General features: G+C 36.9%; 1 protein-coding gene across 14 annotated transcripts in view; it reads right to left on the minus strand.

Moving 5' to 3' along the window:
* MAPK10 (mitogen-activated protein kinase 10) overlaps window positions 1–23,641 on the minus strand; it is a 249,390-nt gene that overhangs the window by 93,211 nt on the left and 132,538 nt on the right. The gene's annotated exons all lie outside the window — the stretch shown is intronic.

Below are 23,641 nucleotides of genomic sequence, written 5' to 3' on the forward strand. Positions count from 1 at the left end.
ACTATGATAATCATCAAAAATGCATTTTCAAGACTATGAAGTCAAACTGATTTATTTTTTGTCATGTAGCTCAGCAAAACTTTGCCTCTACTATTTCTGCTCTCAATCTTGACTTTGATTCCTTTAACTTACAAATAATACAGGATGGGGCAAAAGTCAGTTTAGAGTTGTTTATATGGAAAATAATACACTAATTAATTAATAATAATATAAGAGTAAACTCTGTGTTTCGTCCAGTCACAACTGTAAACCTGCTTTTGCCCCACCCTGCACAAGGTTTAAACAAGCAAGTCTCATGCTACTTACATTTCAGTTTTTTAGGGTCAAGACCACGGTCACTATACTCCAGCTTCCCTTTCACTAACTGCCCCTTGTAACAGTAGAATTGGAGCGGCTACAAACATTTTGGGATCTGACTAAGGGGAAATTAAGTTGGGAATATATTTATTTTGGCTTGGTGAGTTATATGCTTCAAAGTCACTTATGTATTTAAGTCTCTGCAACTTTCCCTGGTATAGGAATGATTTCCAAGAATATCGCTAACACTGGATCCACTCACCTGGCGCCCAATCTTGTGACAGGAAGTGGCGGGATCAGAAGTTACGTCACAGTTAGAACACTGCCTGACACTTGAAATACGTTGGTATGTAGGTTGTGGTAAGAATAAAAAACAAGGTTTGAAATACTATATGAACCAGAAGGTAGTCTGTGAACAACTTTTTCAACTTTTTCATGTATAAGAAACTAGAGTTTTCCCAAATTTGACAATTATATGTATATAAATACATATGACATTATCAGTAATAAATTGTGAAGCTAAAAAATAATTTCTAAACTATCAGTAATGAAAGACAAGTTTCAATCAACTATGATGAGAAAGACTGAATTTTACTGTTTTCTCTATAGGTAATGATATTGCAAAGTAATTGTCATATAAAGAAATGTTCAAAGAGTATCATGTTCAAAATATAGTAAAAAGAAGTATATCAGTTCATTAATAAAAATATTGTTTTTCTGGGTTTTATTATTCTGTAGTATTTGTCAGCTTTTTTCAATTTGAAATTTGTTGTAAATTTTTTAAAAGAATTGACTTTTTTTATTTTATTAAGGCTTTACTTTTTTAGAGCAGTTTTAGGTTCACAGCAAAATTGAGGGTAAGGTAAAAAGATTTCCCATATACTTCTTCGCCACCTCCCTCCCCACAGGCACAGTCTCCCCGATGATCCACATCCCCTATTAGAGTGATACATTCGTTATAATTGGTGAACTAACACTGACATATTGTTTTCTCCCCAAACCTATAGTTTGTATTACAGCTCATTCTTGGTGGTGTACACTGTATGGGTTTGGACAAATGTATCCATCATTATGTTATCATCATAGAGTATTTTCACTGCCCTAAAAGTCCTGGGTGTTCCACCTATTTATCCTTACCCTCCCTCATGCAATTTCTTTTTATTCTAAAAAATAGTTTTCTTTATTTATTTTATATTTGTAATTTTTCTTAAAGGTACCCTCCAAAATTTTATTAACTTAAGGCCCAGCGAATCCTAGATGTGCCCTGTCCATAATATAAAAATGTACATGCCCATAGCTAAAAGAGTCTACAGAATACAACCAATGGCTAGAACAAACTATTTGACCTACAATTGCCCTCAAAAATCATATGTTGAAATCTTAATGCCCAATGTGATGATATATGGAGTTGGGTCATTGGAAGAAGATTAGGTCATAAAGACAGAGTCCTCATAAACTGGATGACACCAAACCTATTGGCACTTTGATCTTGAACTTCCCAGCCTCCAAAACTGTGAGAAATTAATTTTTGTTGTTTCTAAGCCACCCAGTCTATTGTATTTTGTTACAGCAGTCCAAATAGACTAAGCCACATGTCTACATTTTTGTGTTTAGAGAAAAGTTTAAACTTTCAGATACTTTTTTTGTGGGTGTTAACATATATTAATCCAGCATACCTAGCCAGAATTTTAGGTGCAGACTTTGGCTGTAGAGCCAGACATCTTCACTGTGGCTCCATCTGAGATTCAGTCCCTGCCAGCAATGTGTGAATAGTTGAGATATACCATTCCAACTCTAAAAATAAGACTAACTTAGTCACCTTGTAGGAGCAGATTTTCTGCTGAAAGGCATGATAACTTTAAAATAATGTTTCTAATTTAACATAAAACTACATAAACTTAGAATGGGAAGAAAAGTTAAAAGTTCATTCAATCCAACATTCCACCAAAAAAAATTTATGTAAAATGTGACATGTCTAAGAGATATTATTCAGCTAGCTTTTGCTTAAAAACTATCAGTTTTTACACCTTCACAAGGAAGACAACCCATTAAAGAATAGCTCTGACTCTGATAAAGTTCTTTATTAGCCTGAATCAGAATCTATTTCCTACTAATTCTGTGTATGTTCTCTGGAACCAAACTGAGTAAGTTTACTCATTTATAGACACAGACAGGTGTGTTCAAATATTTGAAGAGTTTATGTCCCTGAAAAGTCAACCTCTCCCCAAATTAAGTGTCCCTAGCTCTAGATTCAATAACCATTCCCTTCCTATGTATACTAAGTGAAATTATTCATGCCACTAAGTAGAAAAGGTCCTCTGTCAGATAAATTTTAAATTTTAGATTTAAAATGTCTAACTTGAACTTCAGTTATTGGCAATTAATCATCAAATCTTACAAATGACATTAGTCTCTACTACATGCAATTAATCCCATTGCCATAACACACACACACACACACACACACAACTATTGGCTGTTAGAGACTGGAGACTTGGTAATTACTTTCTAGGCTCCCAAGCTCCACTTTCTACCAGATATACAATAAATACTTCACAATGTGCTAAACCCACTGTACTTGTCAGCAGCAATTTTCAAAAGAGAAGGAAAAGCATATTGTGTGTTTCTATAAATAGCAAATGCTCTATATATCAAGACTGAATTTTTAGCTAGAAAGATTGTAATCATTGAACCAATATCCTCATTTTATTTAGATATAAGGAAATTGAGGCTTAGGGGGGAAAATGAACTTATCCAAAGTCTCACAGCTTATCTGTGACCCGGGTTCTCTAAGATCTTGTCCCATGTTCTAAAGAGCTCAGCCATGCTCGGCCAGCGTGATTCAGCGGCTGAGCATCGACCTGTGACCCAGGAGATCTCAGGTCGTTTCCTGGTTGGGACATGCCTGGGGGCTGGTTTGATCCCCAGTAGGGGGCAATGCGGGAGGCAGCTGAGCAATGACTCTGTCTCATCACTGATGTTTCTCTCTCTCCCTCTCCCTTCCTCTTTCTGAAATCAATTAAAAAAAAAAAAAAAGTTCAGCCACACTAAAACATACAAGGCAACCTTGGCATGGTTAATCACCTAGATTTACATGAAGAAATTCTGAAACCATCTTACAAAAAGGATATTGTTTACAAAAAAATACTAGTATCTCACAAAAAAATTATAAAAATTATAAACCCATGGTGAGCATAAGACACTTGACATTTAAACAAGATACTAATGAGTCCAGCGCATGTCTCAGATGTACTGACAATCAATCCCCTGAACTGCTGTAACCTGAGGAAATTGTGTCATGAAGTCCCTATCTTTGTCGGGGGTAGAGGGAATTCTGTGTTCAATTTAAACACTATTCAGTTACTCTTTCTAGCCAAAAGAAGTTTAAAACACCATTCTCTTCTTGTGATAGCAAAGAATAGCAGTCACAGAATGCAAGGAAGAGAAATTCATATTGAGCCGTGGCATCTTACTAACAGAAAGGGAAGCCATTCCTATGGTAACAAGGGCATGGGCCCAGATATTTTATAAAGGTGATGGGAGAAAACAAGGCTCTGTAGAACTGACCCAATGCTTTGATATAATACTGAGGTAATGAAAAACAACTCACCATAATTCACACTTAGAAAAACAAAAGGAAATATCACTACCAGACCAGAATAGAGAATAACCCTTTATCCAGATCAAAGAGCTCTCACCAGTTTCTTTTATGTTTGTGTGTTGGTTTGGGCCTAGGGAGGAAGAAAGAGAACCAGAATTTATTGACTATTCAGTATGTGTCATGCGCTGCATTTTGTATTTCACTTATAAAACATAACCTGTACACAACATCACATAATCCTACGGTGTAGGTCTCACTAGCCTCATTTTGCAAATAAGGAAAGGGAAGCTCCAGGGGCCTCCAGGTCACACCACTAATAAGTGGCAGAGTCCAGGCTGAAATCTCTGTGGAATGTTAGTGTCCATGATCATACTTCTAGTCCGAGCAAGTTAATGACTCAGTAACTATTACACATAAACTTGTCTAAAATCCTCCAGACACAGGTATATAGGTGTGTCCTACACACTTACAAGACATCATCCTTCCGAGAATCTCATCCACTTACAAGGAATAACTAAGGAAGCCTGAGGAAAACAAATGAGATGACTTTGCACTAATTTTCCAGGCTGCATAATAAGTTACCCCAAATTTAATGGCTACAAATAACAAATATTATTGCAGAGGTTTTGTGGATCAGGAGTCTATGCATAGTTGTATCCTGCGCTCAGGGTCTCACAGGTTTCAATCAAGGTGTTGTCAGGCTGAAGAAACTTTCAGGAGCACGGGGTTTTCTTCTGAGTTCACATGGTTGGTGGAAAAACTGAGTCTCTGTGGTTGTTGGGATGAAGGTCTCGATTTCCTTGCTAGCAGTCAGCCAGGGGCTCCTATCAGCTTCTAGGGGCTCGTTCCAGGTCATGGGGTCATGGCTCACTTACTTCTTCAGAGACAGCAGGAGAATCTCTGAGTCTCATAAGATAGTCTTATAACACAACCTAATCAAGGCAGTGACTATCCCATCAGCCTTGCCATACTTTATCGATTAGAATTAAGTCACAGGTTCCATCCGCACCCAAGAGGAAGGGCTTACACAAGCGTTTGCCTCACTGGGGGTTACTTAAGGGTGTGTCTACCACAGACCTTAGTATAGTCTGAATATTTTTGTGTGTCCCCCCCAAAAAAGGTTCATACATTTAACCCCACTTCCTAATGTGGTGGTATTGGAAAGTGGGGTCTTTGGGAGGTAATTAGAATTAGATGAGATCATGAGGTTGAAACACTCATGGATGGGGTTAGTGTCCTTCTGAGAGTCCTGAGAGAGCTTCCTTCCCTTCACCAAGTGATGACACAGTGAAAAGACAGCCATCCAAGGACTTGAAAGCAGGCTCTTACCAGACACCGAGCCTGACCCTGCCGGCAACCTAATCTGACACATCCAGCCTCCAGAACTGAGAAATAAATTGTTGCTGCTTATAAGCCACCAACTTTATGATATTTTGCTATAGCAGCCGAGCTGAACAAGACAGATCTCAAGTGAAAAGGTTTTACTAGTGACTCTAGTCATCAGATCTCCTTATCAATGAATTTTCTCTTCATATAAATCAATTGCAATTTCTGACATGGAACAAGGACAAGAGAAAGTGATCCAGCTGGATTTTAATTGCTCCATGGAAGTGAAAAATTAAAAGTTATATACGAACAATGCACTCAATCACCAGAATACAATTTGATTGTCAGCTTTCTTTTTCTTTTTTTAAAAATATCTTTATTGATTTCAGAGAGAGGAAGGGAGAGGGAGATAGAGAGAGAAACATCAATGATGAGAGAGTCATTGATCGGCTGCCTCCTGCACGCCCCCTACTGGGGATCAAGCCCGCAACCCAGGCATGTGCCCTGACCAGGAATTGAACTGATCTCCTGGACCCTAGGTCAATGCTCAAGTGCTGAGCAACGCCCAGCTGGGCAGCTTTCTTTTTTTAAATACTTTTTATTTTATTTTTCAGTTACAGTTATATTCCATATTATATTAGTTTCAGATGTACAGCATAATGGTTAGACAATCTTATACTTTACAAAGGGATCCCCCTGATATTGCAAGTACTCACTTGGCACCATACATAGTAATTACAATATCATTTTAAGTTAAAGCTGTAGGGTCACCACATTTGTGAAGCCTTAACTTACCTTCCCTACTGCTTAACAAAAGTCATTGCTGTCTCATCTGTATTTACAAACATGTTATACTTACATATATTTTGGCACTGTTCATATTTTTATTGCTATTTAAGTCTTGTCTGCTGCTAGAGAATGATCTCCTTGGGACAAGGATCCTGACCTATTCATCCTCATAGTCTCAAGACTTCAAAAGCCTTGATGGAAACCTTAAATGTTGAATTGTTTTATATTAAATCTGCCAATACTATGATGTGTACATCTGCAAATATATTCTATTTATTTACTATATAACATGCCCCCACTAATTTCAGGAGTAATACAGCAAATAATAAAAATACTTAAAATAGAGAATAAACTCTAGGAAATAGATACAAATCCAACTATTTTAATGCAACAGAGAAATTTAACTTTCTCTAATAATTATTCCTTTAGCTAAAGAATGAGCTAGTGATAACACAATTGACTTTTAAAATTATTTATTAAATGATATGCCAATTTAAATTTTATCTGATAATATCAAATAGTACACATAAATGACAAGTTCTAAAAGAATCACTAAGAGGTACTTGATACAAAGGACTTGATCACCAAGAACTTGATACAAATTTACTAAAAAATATTCTTCCATATTATTGTGTATGAATGTAGGAGAGATAGCATAGCTCCTGTAAATTAATATTAATGGCATCCACACAGAATGTATTAAAGTCATGAGATTGGAGAATCAGAAATAATTATGAAGGCATTACACGCAGACCACCAAGAAACTAATATCAATTTCATCCTTTTGATGATCCAGATAATCCAGCTAGGTTACCTCCTTTGCGACTTTGCTTCAGGACTCCAACTTACATCATTCTCTTGAAGCATCAACAGCCAGACCCAAATAGCGATACAAACTGCCCAGATTGGTGATTCAGTTGCTTGCAGAGAGTCAATATTCTATCCTGCCCTTTTGGGGTCCAAGGGTAGCTCAATCTTAAAATAGTACTACCGGAAATTTGTTTTCTCCTTCCATTTTAGTTAACAAAAATTTAAGAGATTCCACCCCCTCCCCCAATATCATCAACTAACACATAAATGACCTATTATTTTTACAATTATTTCCTTGAATAGCATTTTTTACTCAAAATTATTTGTAGAATTATATTTTCCTGGGACGCAAAACAATATTGCTTGTTCCTTTATATTTTTGGAGAAAACCCATTTTGTTTTTCACAATTTTTTTGTCATAACTAAAGAGGCTAAAGTACAGGAATTAACTACCTACTATAGACCCAAAGATGGGCACTATTTGTGCTCCTCTATTGACATTGTAAACAAGGATCAGAGATTATAAGTAACCTACCTCAGGTCACTCAGCCAGGATATAAGGTAGTGGCATTGTGTCAACCCAGGCAGATTTTACATCCAGGTTTCTTTGCTGTCTGCTTACTAACCTACAATCTGTCACTCAAAAAGAAGGGCTCTTCAGATGGGTGATAAAATTAACTCAAATTACAGTTCTCTTTCTGACTCCACTAATGTGACTCAGAGTTGAACAAAAGTAAAGAAAGAAGAAAAAAAAAGTACGTAACTCAGAGTCACTACTACAGCATATGTCATTCACGTCTTCATTATTCATTCAATGAGGTTTTTTTCAGTACCTCTTGTGTTCCAGGCAGTATGAGGGATCTCGGGAAAATGGGGTGAAGGAGACAGACAGGGTGATTGCGTTAGACTAGCAGGGCACTAATCCATTTATTTGTCATAGCCTTACATTACATTGTGGCATTTCTTGAGAATCAATTGTCCCTAATCCATATAATGCAGGTGGCTGGGACACAATTTAGAGGGATCAAGAACTAAAACCCACACTGATTTGCAGCAGGGTCCATAAGTCAAAGTCAGATGAATAAGAGGAGGGGCTATCAGTCATCAGATCCAGAAACTGAAGACTTACTGCTTCAGAGACGAATGGTCTCCCAAGGTCTCCCTCTTCCTCATAGTTATAACAGCCTCTGTAGTTTAGAGAGGTACATGGCATTCCACAAAATATCTATCTCCCAGCTTCCCTTGTACCAGATGCGACCCTGTGATTAAGTGCAGGATGATGGATGGGAGCAGAAGTGAAATATACAATTTCTGGGTCATATCTTTTTTCTTTCTTTTTAAAAAAATATATCTTTATTGATTTCAGAGAGAGGAAGGGAGAGGGAGAGAGAGACAGAAACATCAATGATGAGAGAGTCATTGATCGGCTGCCTCCTGCACGCCCACGACTGGGGATCGAGCCCGCAACCAGGGCATGTGCCCTGACCGGGAATCGAACCCGGGATCTCCTGGATCCTAGGCCGACGCTCAATTGCTGTGCCATGCCCGCTGGGCTGGGTCATATCTTTACAGATAGGGTGCTTGCTTTCCACTTGTGTGTTATGTCTTCCCACAAACTGGAGTGTAACCCTAGTGACCTTGGCCATGTGGACAAGAACACTGTCAAGATTCTATGTCTCTGGAAGGATGACCTTGTGAAACAAAATTGCCCTGTCCCCTGGAACTACACAGCAGCTCAGACTTTTATGGGAGAGAGAAGTGTTTAAGCCACTGTACTTTAAGTCTCTGTACTGTATCTTAGGGTATATCCTACCTAATACAGATATCTAAATCCGGACCATATCTTCTAGAGAAAAATTTGGAAAGAGAGTGAGAATCACGTTCACTTTGCTCATGACAGTAGTGTCAGCATCTAGCGCAGTGCTTGGGACAGATTAAGTGTTAAATAAATAAGTTCAACAGAACAAAATGAAATAGATGTGGCTTCTGACTTCAAGGCAAATCATTTCATTATGAGGACACAGACATGGAAACAAAAGTAACAAAAAGCTTTATTTTCCAATCTTATTAATGCACATTCTTCCAAATCTCCCAAGATATATTTCATAGTTTAAAAAATTCTCATATTGGCAAAAGTTTAAGTTACTCCAACAAGCTTTTCGATTACCAAAGAAAATAGCTTGTTAGAGAACAGGGTGAAAATAGTATTGAATCTAAACTGTATTATTTGTGCTATTATTGTGTTCCAAACTAAATTATTAATAAATATTTCTGAGTGCATACAATAGGAGTTAGCAATATTTCTGAGAAGAGGTACCAAATTACTGGTCCCTTTTCTTTCATTGGGTTTAATGGGGTTATTTTGATTTGTGCACACAGAACAAGTATGTACATATAGCCACACCATGTGCACTTAAAATTTAATGAAAATATTAAAAGCTCTTGCATTCTAGTTAAATGAGCATTGTTAAAAACAAGCATGTTTTTACAACACAGCAATTAATTTAAAATTGTTCTTAAATAGCTATTTTACAAAGTTATTTGATTCCAGAAATGTTATTACTTTATAGGCTGGAATTTTACATTATTAATGTAAATAACAGTACATACCTCATAGAGGTATTGTAATGTTTCTTCATCATTGGGGCTTTCGGAGCAGAGGAAACTGAAACCTGATTAAAGGACAAATCTTGCAAATTAAAGAGTGAATAGAGTCTTCCAGAGCAATATATGTTTATATTTCAAAGGGGTGAAACCCATGGCCATCCATTTACATTCCAGAAGACTGTAAAATAGGGACCTCTTCCCAGAGAAGATTTGTTTATAATGTAAATATTAGGCATTTCTCTCTTTTCCCCTCTCTTTCCCCCTCCCCCCTCCTCTCTCTTCCTCCCTCTGTCTCTCAATCTCTAAGAGAAGGTGGTGGCAGCTGAGCAGCAGTTCCTATGTAACCTCTGAAATTCCTAATTTCTTCTGGGAAGTGCAGATACATTTTTGCATGTACAAGGTGACCCCTGGCTACTATAGCATAGCCCTGAGAAGGCAGATGTGGCCATAGGTTACTGATGCAGCTGGTGTAAGGAGCAATACTCTGTCTCTGATCTAGAAGCTTCATGCTTGCTTTCAGGACAAAACAAATGAATATAGATATTTAATACTTATAATGAGCTATATAAAAAAACCCCAAAGATCTGCGAACACCATGTTACGGACATGATAGCTGAGTCTATGTTTTTAATCCCTACCCGTTACCATATTTACCAAAAGAAAATGTATCGATGACAAGGCACTTGATCAATGAGTTTCATTCACCTCAAAGTGCAAAGAAACAGAAGTGGCAATTGTGCAAGAATTGCTCTGTGACTAATGTTACTCTGTAATATATGTCCTACTTTTCAATTCCTTTTCATACGTAGCCACATGGTCAAAAGACTTCTTTGTCCATTCAAATTTCCACCTCTACTTGAGAGTAAAGCAACGTTAGGAAGAAATGTTACACAATGTATTAAACATGGTTCATTGTAAACAAAAGAGGGGGGAAAGCATTTTGCTGCCCTGTCATGAAGAATTATTGCCTCTTTTCAAAGCTAATCCCATTAGTGTCTTCCGGCTTCCTCAGAAAATGTTCTTTAACAAATATGCTTTCCCTTTCTGATATCTTCAGTCTGTTTTTCCCTAGGTGTCTCTCAGTTGCCTGCTTTGTGTCCCTACCTCCTTTCTTCTTTTTTTTGTGTATCAGTCATGTTTCTCTTTCTGTTTCTCTCTCTCTCTCTCTCTCTCTCTCTCTCTCTCTCTCTCTCCCTCTCCCTCTCCCTCCCTCCCTCCCTCTCTCCCTCCCTCCATCTCTCTTTCTCTCCACACACCTCACCCCCAGATCGAGCATTTCCTCTCTGATAGGTACACAGATTTCCCTGTCTTTTCAAAATATGTTCCTTCCTTTATCTGTGAGGTTGCAAGCACTTAACTCCCAAGGGCTCTCTTTTGCAAGACAACTTTACAGAAAAGGAGTCCAGATAAGAATTGAGAAGGAAAAATTGAAAAAACTCAGGGGTAAACCTCTAAAAGGGGAAGAAAGAATGACAAATGCCAAATCAAATGAGATGAATGAAGAGTCCTTGCCACCTTTGGCACTTGGTTGCCAGTATCTCAGTGAGAGCAGTTCCCACAGAGTGGTGAGCGCAGAAGTGGATTCCAGTGAGCTGGGGAGTGAGCAGGAGATGAACAGAAAACAAGGAGTTCAACAGCAATAAATATTTATTAAGTGCCTACAGTGTGCTGGGGCTGTGTTAAGCTTTAGAAATACAACTGGGAGCAAGGCTGACATTCTCTGCCTGTAGGAAGCTTATAGTCTAGTGGGAAATGAGACAATTAAAGAGATAATGTAAAAATAGAGTGATGACTTGCCAAAAAATAACAAAAAATGTGGAAGCACATCAGAGGGGCACCAACACTGGATTTAGGTGGGCAATAGACCATGAAATAGGGTAAACACTGCAAAGTCTAGTCCACCTCTTCTCGGGCACACAGCTAGCTGGCATTTCCAGCTTCTCACACAGTTAGGAGTGGCCATGTGGCTGAGTCCTAGCCGGTGGGACATGAACAGGAGGGAAACGCACCCCTTCCGGGGCTGCCCAGTAGAAGTTCCCCCCTCCAGGCTTTATTCCCTTCTGCTGTTTGGAGACCTAAGATGTTTCAAGATGCATATGGCAGAGGCCTCATCAGCCTGGCTCCTCAGGCCACTGAACAGAGCAGACACCTTTCCCTTGTCCACTTACTTACCCCACCTCCACCTGATAAATGAGAAATGAACGTCTACGGCGTTTGAACCTCTGTCAGAATCAGAATTATCCTAACTAATGTATATGAATTAAAGGATGCAAAGGAGTCAGCCCAAGAAAAACAATGGCATTTACGTGTGTATATGTCCGTCTCTCAACTAGATAAAAGGCAGGATCTTTGACCCTGTCTGCTCAATTTCACATCCCTGACATAGCACAAAGCCTAACAAATATTCACTGAATGCAAAAGAACTAATGCGCTGCCTCAGGGATGGGGTTACATTTTTTATTTTGTAGTTTTTCTTTATTTCATAAACAATGACTCTAAACAACCACCATCATTTGCATTTTTTTTCATTTTATTAACCTAGTCATTCCCCACCTAATCCCATAATGCTTCTCGCATGTGCAGCACTGACGAATATATACCCAATATTTAGCTGTATAAGTGGCATTCATTTCTGATTTTCCAATTTCATGACCCTAATACACTGTGTGGATGCCACTAATATTAATTTACAGGGGCTATGTTATCTCTCTTACATTCAGACACAAAAATATGGAAGAATATTTTTTAGTAAATTTGTATCAAGTCCTTGGATTGTACCTCTTAGTGATTCTTTTAGAACTTGTCATTTGTCTGTGCTATTTAATATTATCAGGTCAAATTTATATTAGTATAGCATTTAATAAATAATTTAAAAAGTCAATTGCGGTATTACTAGCTCATTCTTTAGCTAAAGGCATAATTATTAGAGAAAGTTAAATTGCTCTATTGCATTAAAATAGTTGGATTTGTATCTCTTTCATAGAGTTTATTCTATTCTCTATTTTAAGTATTTTTATTTGCTGTATTTCTCCTGAAATTAGGGGGTCATGCAATATAGTAAATAAATAAGATATATATGCAGATACATACATCATAGTATTGGCAGATTTAACAATTCAACATTTAAGGTTTCTGTCAAGACTTTTGAAGTCTTAAGACTATGAGGATAAATAAGTCAGGGTCCTTGTCCCAAGGAGATCATTCTCTAGCAGCAGATAAGACATAAGTAGGAATAAAAATATGAACAGTGCTAAAAGATATATAACATGTTATGTCAATACAGATGAGACAGCAATTACTTTTGTTAAGCAGTAGGGAAGGTAAGTTACAGCTTCACAAATGTGGTGACCCTACAGCTTTAACTTAAAATGATATTGTAATTACTATGTATGGTGCCAAGTGGGTACTTGCAATATCAGGGGGATCCCTTTGTAAAGTATAAGATTGTCTAACTACTATGCTGTACATCTGAAACTAATACAAAATAATATTGAATGTAAACTGTAATTGAAAAATAAAGTTATAAGTATATCACTTTAAAAATACATCTGACAATCAAATTGCACTCTAGTAATTGAGTGCATTATTTGCACATAAATTTTAATTTTAAATAGGAGAAATACATAGTACAGAGCATTTGAGTAAATCATAAAATTATATTGGGCATGTTGAATATGACATATCTGTGGAGAAATCTGAAGGATATAATGTACATAAATGAGTATATGGACTTAGAAGTAAGGTACAAGCTTCCAGTTATAAAATATGTAATACACAGAATGTGACTATAGTTCATAATACTGTGGCAGGACAGTAAGAAGCTAGGAAAATTCCTGGGCAAGTGGAATAAACTGAGACAAGAAAATTAAAGAAGGCCAAACAGTTGGGGCAGCATGCGGCCAGCTTATGAATCTCAAGACTTTTATCTTCCCTTACCAAGGACACTTGAAAGCAAATAGTTAATACCTCTCCTCCCTAACTAGAGAATACATAGCTTAAATCACCCTGGAACTGTAAGGCAGGAGTGAGGAACAGGGAAAGAAAAAAGAGGGAGTTTTATCTCACCCACTGAACAAAGAAATCAACAGTTTGGGGACTTGCAAAGATAAAATGGCCAGGTATTCTCATAAATTCTGGGAAAGCCTAACGTAGTAAAAGGAGGACCTTGAAATCTAGTCTGTTGCCCAAGATATCTGGCAGAGCAGCTTTGAAACTGCAGACAGAAAAGTATAAAATCCCTAAACCTCCACTAGGCAGGGTGCTCAGACTAGCTGGGTGCCCACCTGTGCTATATGCCAAGTGTATTTTTAATAAATTTGCTTGCCTTGCTTTGACACTGCTGCCTGCCACTCCAAAGTTCTTACTTGACTGACAAGAGCTGAGTAGGAGACAGCCCTCTCCATCTAACTCAGTGGGTTGTCTCCTAACAATACTATATTGCATATCTGAATGTTTCTAACAGAGTTGATCTTAAAAGTTCTCATCACAAGAAAAAAAAGGTTTTGTAACTATGTATGGTGATGGATGTTAAATAGACTTATTGTGGTGATGATTTGGCAATACATACAAATATGGAAACATTATGATGTCTACCTGAAAATAATATAATGTTATATGTCAATTATACCTCAATAAAAATGTATATTTGTAGTAGACCATTGAAATATATTTATACATCAACAAAAAATAAGGTGTAGGCAGAATGATATAGAGGTGGGAGACATTAGGCATTGAACTGTGAAAGGAGATGAAAAGCCAAGGGAGGCCGAACATTTATAAAATACAAATATCTGAAGAGCAGAGAAAGATGACCAATAAGAGACAGATTATGCTTGGTTACAAGTAGGAGGTAACCAGGATACAGATGGCTTCAACCCAGACTAACATCACTACCACTCACCCACCAGCCAATAATATTCATAACGCTTGTTGCCAAATTTCCAACAATTTGATCCAGTTCTATAGTGGTTCTAGGCATTTGACTCCACCTCTCACAATCTCCCTCTTTTTAGGATTTAGAATTAGTAGTTGCCCTTCTGGCTCCTTTTACCCTGGCTCCTGATTCCAATCTTGCCTTTGGGGGCTTTGGATTGGATTCTTTTACTGTCTTTCTGCACAATAAACTATAAAAACAGTTCTCCATCTAGCCAATCCCCTAGAAACTGGCCGTGATCCAGGTCAGCTAACACTAATGAAAACTAACATGTATTGACTATTTACTAAAGCCAGGCACTGTATTAAGTAATTTAGTTTGCCTTAATGACAACTCTATACATACACATTCCTACTAGCTCCATCTTCAGATGAAGTAACTGAGGACCCAGCCAGGCAGCCTGGCTCCAGGGCCTGCATTCTTAACCGCTGTGTTATGGTGCCCTTTGCGTGCTGGCAGGTTCATCCAATGTCCAACCCAGCATAATCTGAACATTCCCAGCTTTAAAATCAAGGGAAGACAGACATTCAAGAAAAATTCAATAAACACTTAATATTTTCAAACACTACAGAGAAGTAAAAAATGAGGGCTGAAAAATAAACCAGCGGATTAACAATTTAGGGGTTCGGTGGTAGCCCTCTCCGTAGCATCCTACCCTATCAGAGGGGTAATGGTAATAGAATTGGGACTATCTGTGAAATGAGAATTCAGATAGTATGTGGAGGCACTAAACACAGACTTTATCCAGAAGTTTGATGATGAAGAAAGTGTGTCAGAGAGGTATTTTGAGGAACAGGCACAGTCTAAATAACTTTTTTTTTACATAAGAATTTGGTGGGAGGTCTTCTATAAGCAGAGGAGAAGACACTACTGGGGGAGAAGAGATAGTTGATGCAAAATACTGGACAGAACTGGCAGGGCCCCAGGCGAAGGGGATGGAATTAAGAACACAGGTGGGTGGCCAGCCTCGGGGAGCCCCTCATGGAGGAGCTAACTGGGCAAAGACTATAAATGACAGAGTTAGGAGGCTGAAGAGGAACCTGAGAGCTCACATGCCCGAGGCCATCTGTTTTCTCTAGGAAGTAGAAGGTAAGGTCTTATGCAAGGAACTGGGCTGGTGAGGTGGAACTGGGAGCTTGCAAGGAAGGTTGTAAAAGGATTGTAACAGGCTCCCTGGAGCTGATGAAACACATAAGTAAAAGGATTGCTAAGCAGCGACGAGGGCCCAGCTGAGGCTGAAGCTCATAAACTTCTAATGGAGGAAATCAGCATGATGATGTGATTTCTCCAGCTGGGCTCGGCTTCCAGCAGGAGCGGAGAAAACAGCCAGTCGGGCTGATTCCAACGAGAATTTGAAAACCGGGCTGCAGAGGACAGAGGTAAGAAAATAGAGAGCATCTGAGGCTGTCTTTGTGATCATTTGCATGGTTCCAGGCCAAAGAGGAAAACAGTGAATCCAGCAGCAGGACCGGCTCAGAGGACACGGAGGCCGTGAAGCACTGGGGTTCATACAGAGACACACAGAGAGAAAGGATGTGGGGAAAGGGACAATGTCAAAGGGGCAACAATTTTATAATTTTCCTCTGCTCCCTGATTCTTTCCATTTTCTTAGGTGCCTTAAACCTCCATGCCAGCAAACTGACATCTTAATTTACTAGATTTTCTCTATATTAGTTATTCTCCAACTTGTATTTTTGCTACTTAAATTGAGTCTCTCTCATTGGTCACCTGAAATTAAATTTCATTCATTATCACCTGCTAGCCCCTCTGGTGTGGGTGTGTGAATTAAGAAAAGGCAGCTTCTCTGGGTAAAGAGGACCCCAGGGCATATTGCTGGGTGGGTGAGGGGCAGGCTGGAGTCCAGACCCTACCTGCTCCCTCATTCGCATGCCCTTGTGCAGGGCACACATTCCCCAACCATATTTCCCATCATGGGTGAACCCAAAGAAAAAATTTCAAAATGTATTTGGTGTTGTAGCTCCCTGGATTAGGAGTAAAAATTTAGATTTACATGAATAAACATATTAAAATCTTCTGTCGAAAACATTTTTAATGATAAAAGTAAAGGTGAATATAAATAAGGAAGAACATAGCTAAGAGAATTCTGAAGCATATGTCTTTAAATAAAAGAAACACCATGTCAAATAAAGTGGCTACAGTCCCTCTCTGATGGTGATTTAGACTCCTGCACATACAGAGAAGCTTAAAATGCAGTGTTCAATGCTGGATTCATAACTTAGGACACGTAAAGTGATTCTCACTTGACAAGGCCATATATTTTAAATAAACTTAATGAATCCAGAAATAGAGAGTGGAACAAGGGAATGATAGGACTGTCACTCGAACTTCCAAACCAAAAGATGTCTTCCTTTGTCCTCAGCTCTCATATTTAAATTCATGATTAGTAAGACAGCTCAGACTCTATAAACAGAATATGATGCCGTAATGGGCCAGAAGCATGACTCTATAGACAAAGGGGCCAAGTACCTTCCTTCTGAGCTTTATAAAACAGTCCTCTGAGCCTTGCTTTTTTTAACTACAATATTTATAACACCTACCTGCTTCCTTCTTTTGTTTCATGGGTGTGCTTTTAAAAGCCACATTATCTACAGATAGAATGGACAGGTCTCTTAGAGCAGTAAATGAAAATCGTTTCTGGAATCAGGAATTGCCATCTGTTATTTAGCATAATTAAATTTGATTGAAGACATTGCCTACTTCCAGGGAGGAATGTTGGCTTTTCCAAGATGTACTGAATAGTGCAGGATTAAGTTTTTAGTTATTTATATTTGTATTATAAGTTATTTTAAAATATATACCCATGGACACACTTTAATCTTAACAATTAGGAGTTATGCATCTGGCAAAATAGTACATGGACTATAAATTAATTTCATTTTTTGCAGTGAAAATATTTATTTATGCCCTAGAAAACAGGTCCTAGAAGAAATGTCTCACTTAACCATTTACTCTTTGGGATTGAAGTAGAAACAAAAAATAAACAATGTGTTACTAATTATTTCTCCTGGTAAAGACATTAGATTTTATATCAATAAATGACTTACAGAGAAGGCTCAATCATCTGTAAGTGAATAATTTTATATGGAAATTTAAAGGACCACTTTCCCCTCTGCAAGAAAAAAAAAAGCTTCTGGGCTATAAACTCTTACTGTCAATTTCTACTACAGTGATGTAAGTTAATTACAAATTTACTGAAGAATGACAGAATTCAGAATAAATGTCCATAATACCTTCCAAGATCAAATATAATTTTGAGGGTTATGTAATCCAACCTCTTCAGCATCAGCTATTACAATGACAATTACATATTTATAAATATGAACACATATATCCTTTATGGTTAACACACAGAAATAAGGATTTTATATAATTTTGCTTTTTCCAATAAGCATATTGCCATCAAACTTCTACTCATGGTTTCTCAAAATACCACATTTTCTCTGTGAAGGAAAACAAGTGATATTATTTACAAGTCTTACTCATCAATCAAAAAATATGGTAAATAAGTATTTGGAGCCTGTGCTATGCTATGCAAAGCAGCCAAGAACAGCAAAATGTGGAAAAAGAATACGAGTCTTATTCTGTCCTATTGCACTGAACCATTACCACCTCAAACCTCTTAGCAATATAAAAGACAATATTTGAAGCTCAATGCTCCTTATCTCAAGAAGGTCGAAATTAAGTATCTAAATTATAATATTAATGGAAAATAAAGGGATACAAAATGTGCTGATACTGCAGATGTGGGTCAAAGGGTAATCGTTTCCGCTGGTCAGGGGCTAAATGGAAATATGTGATTAAGATGCATCATTTAGCATAACGGCTCATTAGGAACTCTAAGAAGAGAATATGCCTTAGGCTCATGAGTGATGTTTCCAGAACAAAATAAAATCATCATTCTGGACTCATTGATCAAGTCTCTTTTGTGTTACCCAGGACATCTGGTGCTTTGAGAAACCTTCTGGATGATTTTACCTCTCTCTCTTCATACCATCAACCTCATAACCATAAAATATTTCCATCCAAATTCTGTACTTAAAGATGACTATTTGGGTCTATGCAGCCATGTTGCAAATTTTAAAACTAATGTTTAAAAATTTTTTTGTAAATAATCTTGGTTAACTGACCCTCATATTGAAAGATAGGAATGAAAAGGTTAGAATGCTTCTTTGCCAGACTCCCTTATGGAGTATTACTAAAGTCATTTTTTAAATCTCATATTTTAATGGTAATATAAAATATGCCCAATCTGATAATAAAGCAACTGTTAAACTCAGGCTTCTTCCAGGGTTGCATAGAGGGTGGGGCAAAAGTAGAATTATAGTTGTTTGTATGGGAAATAATACAATAACTAATAATAATAATACGAGAATAAACTTTTTCGTACTCACAACTGTAAACCTACTTTTGCTACACCCTATATGTTAACCTTTTGCAATTTTCCATTGGTAGAAAACAACAACATTAAGGCACCCTCTTTGAACCTACTAAAAGGCATGATAGTATCAGATTTACAAAGCGATGCCATGCATCTAGTTTGTTTTATACCTTTTGTGTTCTGTGAGATACTGATATTATCTGCATTTTACAGATAAATAAACTGAGATTCTGAGAGATTGAAAGTTAAATACTTTCACTGATAAAGCACAATAGCAAATTTAATTATTTTGAGATATAAGTGTATTTTTAAATATAATGACTTGAACATGATAATATAAGGTACTTAAAGTATCTGTAATTAAATAAATGATCTTTAAATGTGCAAATATTTTACATAATTCAGAGACTACTTAGTTTCCCTCCTAATCATAATCACCAATAAATAGATATTGAACATCTTTTCATCATGTACCTTAACATGGCCAAGTTTCAGTCTTCTCTGTCCTAGTATGTATTTACAGATATTCCCTAGCCTTTGCCACCCATTGTGTAAATGTGCCATTAGTTCAAGGGTGATTAAGTCAGAGTGTAGATGGAGTAGCTCCAATTTTTCATCACTAAAATGAGAAAAGCTGCTAAAAGCATCAGTGAGTCAATAGTGTCTTTTTAAAAAATAAATAAATAAAATGAACACATTGAAAAGGGAGGACTTTCAAGAAACCATTTTCCTTTCCAACACACACAGAGGCCATTATTTATTATTTGAAAATGATTCCGCAAATAGTGATTGCTCTACTAATGTTACTTGATTTGGCATTATTACCAGTAATTTTTTTGAGCATTTGAAGAAATTCAGGAATTTTTTTGGGGGGGGGGTTGGTTTTTGGTTCTATAACTTTGTTATATTTGTTCTGTATTTTGACTAGAGCTCTAGCCTATCCACAGTAATTCTACCTATTACTACTAAGTTGAAGTAGGAAATCAAAAAGCAAATTGTATTCCACAATTAAAATAACAAAAACAAACCACAAAGAAAGCCCCTTTTCCTTCTATACTCCTCCTATTGAAGGCATGGGCGACCTAGCCCTTCAGTCAACAGCTAAGACTCCTTCAGGAATGGTTTTCGCTATTTGCCTTATTATGTTATCAGTACCCTTGAAGAGACCCTCCTCTCATGGATATGGCAACCACCACTCCCCCAAATCCCTTACCTGTTAGGCATGTACTAAGTCACATCTATTTCTTTTCATCACTTAAAATTCTATTTGGGAGTAAACAAGGTTTAAACACATGTGTATCTGTACACATGTGCCAAGATAATATAGCTGCAAGTATCAGATGCTGATCCGAGGAAGGGCCCACTAGATACAATGCTGTAGCGAACTTAGTTTCCTGTACCACAGTGTTGCTTAGGGAATGTTTCTATTCCTGTCCTTCAGTGTAGAGCTCTCTCTCTCTCTCTCTCTCTCTCTCTCTCTCTCTCTCTCTCTCTCTCTCACACTCACACACACACACACACACACGCCAAAAATTCTAGACTTCCTTTCAGTCTATCTAAATCTTAACTTCACCAGGCTAGGAGGACATTACTAGACAGGCTCACTATACCCACCATTTCCACTTATCAAAGGAAGATGCAATAAGAATATGTGAACACCCAAGATTTGGCTGAACCTGCTTGGCAATTTAAATCTTAGATTATCTGCATAGGATCTTGTTGCTGTAGACCAGCAATTTGCAACCTTTTCCATCTCATGGCACACATAAACTAATTACTAAGTTTCTGTGGCACACCAAAAATATATTTTTTGCCAATATGACCAAAAAAAAGTATAATTTTGATACATTCACACCAGATGGCTACCACTATGTTAGCTGTTATTTTTTTTACTTCACAGTCTAAGGGGAAAGGATCAGTGCCCCTGACTAAATGGTCAGGTATTGCATGTTTGAAAAATTATTGTGGCTCACTGGTTGAAAATAGCTGCTATAGATTACTAATTAAAGGACATTCACAAAAAATAATTTTTCAAATTTTTGTGAAAAACAAGACAATACATATCCTACATACATAAAAAATATGTTATATAGCATATATATTCAATTAAGCACATATATTCAATACCCATTGGATTAGTATGTATATATATATTACATCTTCCAACAGAAGGCTGTTTTGTCTACATTGAAAATATGTTTTTTAGTGTAGCTACCTTCATTAATTATCTTAGTTACATCTTCTAGATACCTGCAGCTTCTATGTCAGCACTTGCTAAATAACCCCAGACACTGCCAGTTTCCAATTTCTTCCAGGCACTATACTCAGGACTGTACGAGACATTCAAAATATTATGCAAACCAGACAGTTTTTGTGAAGAGAGGAAAGGTCTGTGGATTTCAGGAGCATGTCTGGAAATGGATGTGTATTTGGTGTGAGAAAGGTAGATGAACTCATTGTTGACAAAAGCAGAGAGAGGAAGTTAAATTAAAGGCAGGTTGACAGATAGGACAAATTAATATGAGAATAGGCCTACAAGAGAAATAGTACATAACAGACCCAAGTTACGGTAACTAAACAAAAACAGCTCAAGGCCAGACTGAGGCGGAGGGACAAGAAGGAGAAAGGAGCACTGGAACTGCGGTGTCTGTCCCCAGAGAGCGGAGAGTTAAAGACAAGGGACAGAAATCTCCATCCCCTTCATCTCCGCCTTTCCTAGCTTCATTTCCCTCAGCTATACACAAAAAGACTAGTAATAATTTCTGAAAACTCTAAAGCTAACATTTTGAAATGCAGGTGTCCCTTTAAAATTTGTCAAAAATGTGTTGATAAATTTGTTTTAAAGTGGGATTAAAATTTTTACTCAAGGACATTTAATTATTAAAATATATTTTCTGTTACTATGCCCAAGACCTAGGATGATTCCCATTCTGTACAAGGAGACACAGAGGTCCCAAATGTCCTATAAAACATACTATAAAATTTTTAATGATAGAGTTTCAAATCTTTCTGGGACAATCTGTTAACTTTTTGAGCAAAATTCTGCTTTAGATCTATTTTTGAATCATTAAGAGCTATCAGTTTCCTTTCACTGGCAGTCCTCATTTTTTGGTGGGAGTTTTAATTAAAGGAAAATGAAACAATCCCAGTAAGTATTTGAGCATTTTAACTGAGAACCTTATGAAAACTTTTTGTTGTTCTACAATTTTCCATTGAAAAAGGCAGCCAGTAACCACTCTGTATTTTCCTCTCCTGTCTCTCCTCTTTTATAGCAATTTTTGGTTTTGTTTTATTTTCTATTTCATTTTGAAAGTCTTTTATTTTCAAAAGGGAAGATTTGGCCCATTGTTAAAAATATTAAAATATTCCAACTTCCAAACTGCAAGAACAAATACTGATTGACATTAGAAAAGAATGAAATTTACTAGGTAAGTTTCCAAAAAAGATTTGGCATGTTTGATAAGTGAGGTTTAAATGGAGTGAAGGGCTGAGTAAGTGCACCAACCCTGCACTTCTTCTGCCATTTGCATCAACTAAGCATTCAGAGTAAACTTAAAACCAGTTGTCAAAATGAAGTTAAACTAAAACTTATGTCCACACAAACTTATGTCTACATGGATGTTTAAAGGGCCTTTATTCATAATTGCCAACAACTTGGAAGCAACCAAGAAGTCCTAAAGCAGGTGAATGAGTAAGTAAACTGTGGTACACCCAGACAATGGAATATTAGGCAATTCTAAAAAGAAATAAGCTATCAAGTCATGAAACGACATGGAGGAACTTTAAGTGTATATTACTAAGTGAAAGAAGCCAATATGAAAAGGCTGTATACTGTTTGATTCCACCTCAAACACATTCTAGAAAAGGTAAAACTTGGAAACAATAAAAAGACCAATGGTTGCCAGAGGCTGGAAGGAGTGGAGGAACAGGGAGAATTTTTAGGACAGTGGAAATACTCTGTATAATACTGTAATAATGAACACATGTCATTTTATACTTGTTCAAACCCATAGAATATACAACACCAAGAGTGAATCCTAATGTAAACTATGGGCTTTGGTGATTATGATGTGTCAGTGTAGGTTTATCAATTGTAATAAATGTACCACTTTGGTGGGGATGTTGATAATGCAGGAATCCATGCGTGCAAATTCTCTGTACCTTCCTCTCCACTTGTTGTGAACCTAAAACTGCTCAAAAAATAAAGTCTTCTCATCCCGGAAAAGTGTGTATGTTTTTAAATGAACAGTACTACTATAGCAGTAATTTATACAACAAATAAAAATACTGGCATAAGAAAATATCTTTTATAAATGTAAGTATATGTCTTTATAATGCATGTCCTAAATTTGTACTTAAAAGTGCAAGCCATCAGATTGAAAATTATTAGACTAATAAGTTCATACTAAATATATGTAATTGCTACACTAGTTAGAACTATCTAAAAGAAATGCTTATCAATCTGATAACAGGGAGATTAGATCTTGATTTGTCATCATTTCAATTGCCCACTGAAAAATGCCATAAAAGAATGGTTACCAAAGATCAAAGAATCTTTCCATTTTGGAAACATTCAGCAAATATTTTTAAAATATCACTTTTTAAATAGATAACTGAACTTTAAACATTGAACTTTAAAAATCACAGGAACATTTGCGATATCACTTCTTTAGAATTTAGGGAGTTTTATTTGCTAGTTATCTTAACACATATCCCCTCATTTCTTGTTATGAAAACATTCAAATAAAATTTTCTGAGTGTACTAATAACAGTAAAACCTCTGGTTCTCTGAGTATTGTTTATTTTATGGCTGTTGTATAATGAATATTTTTTGAAATCACAGAAAGTAGTCACAATAAAGTTAGATATTGTTAGCAAA

This window comes from Miniopterus schreibersii (assembly GCF_964146895.1).
Source record: "Miniopterus schreibersii genome assembly, chromosome: 1".
NCBI classification, from domain to species: Eukaryota; Metazoa; Chordata; class Mammalia; order Chiroptera; family Miniopteridae; genus Miniopterus; species Miniopterus schreibersii.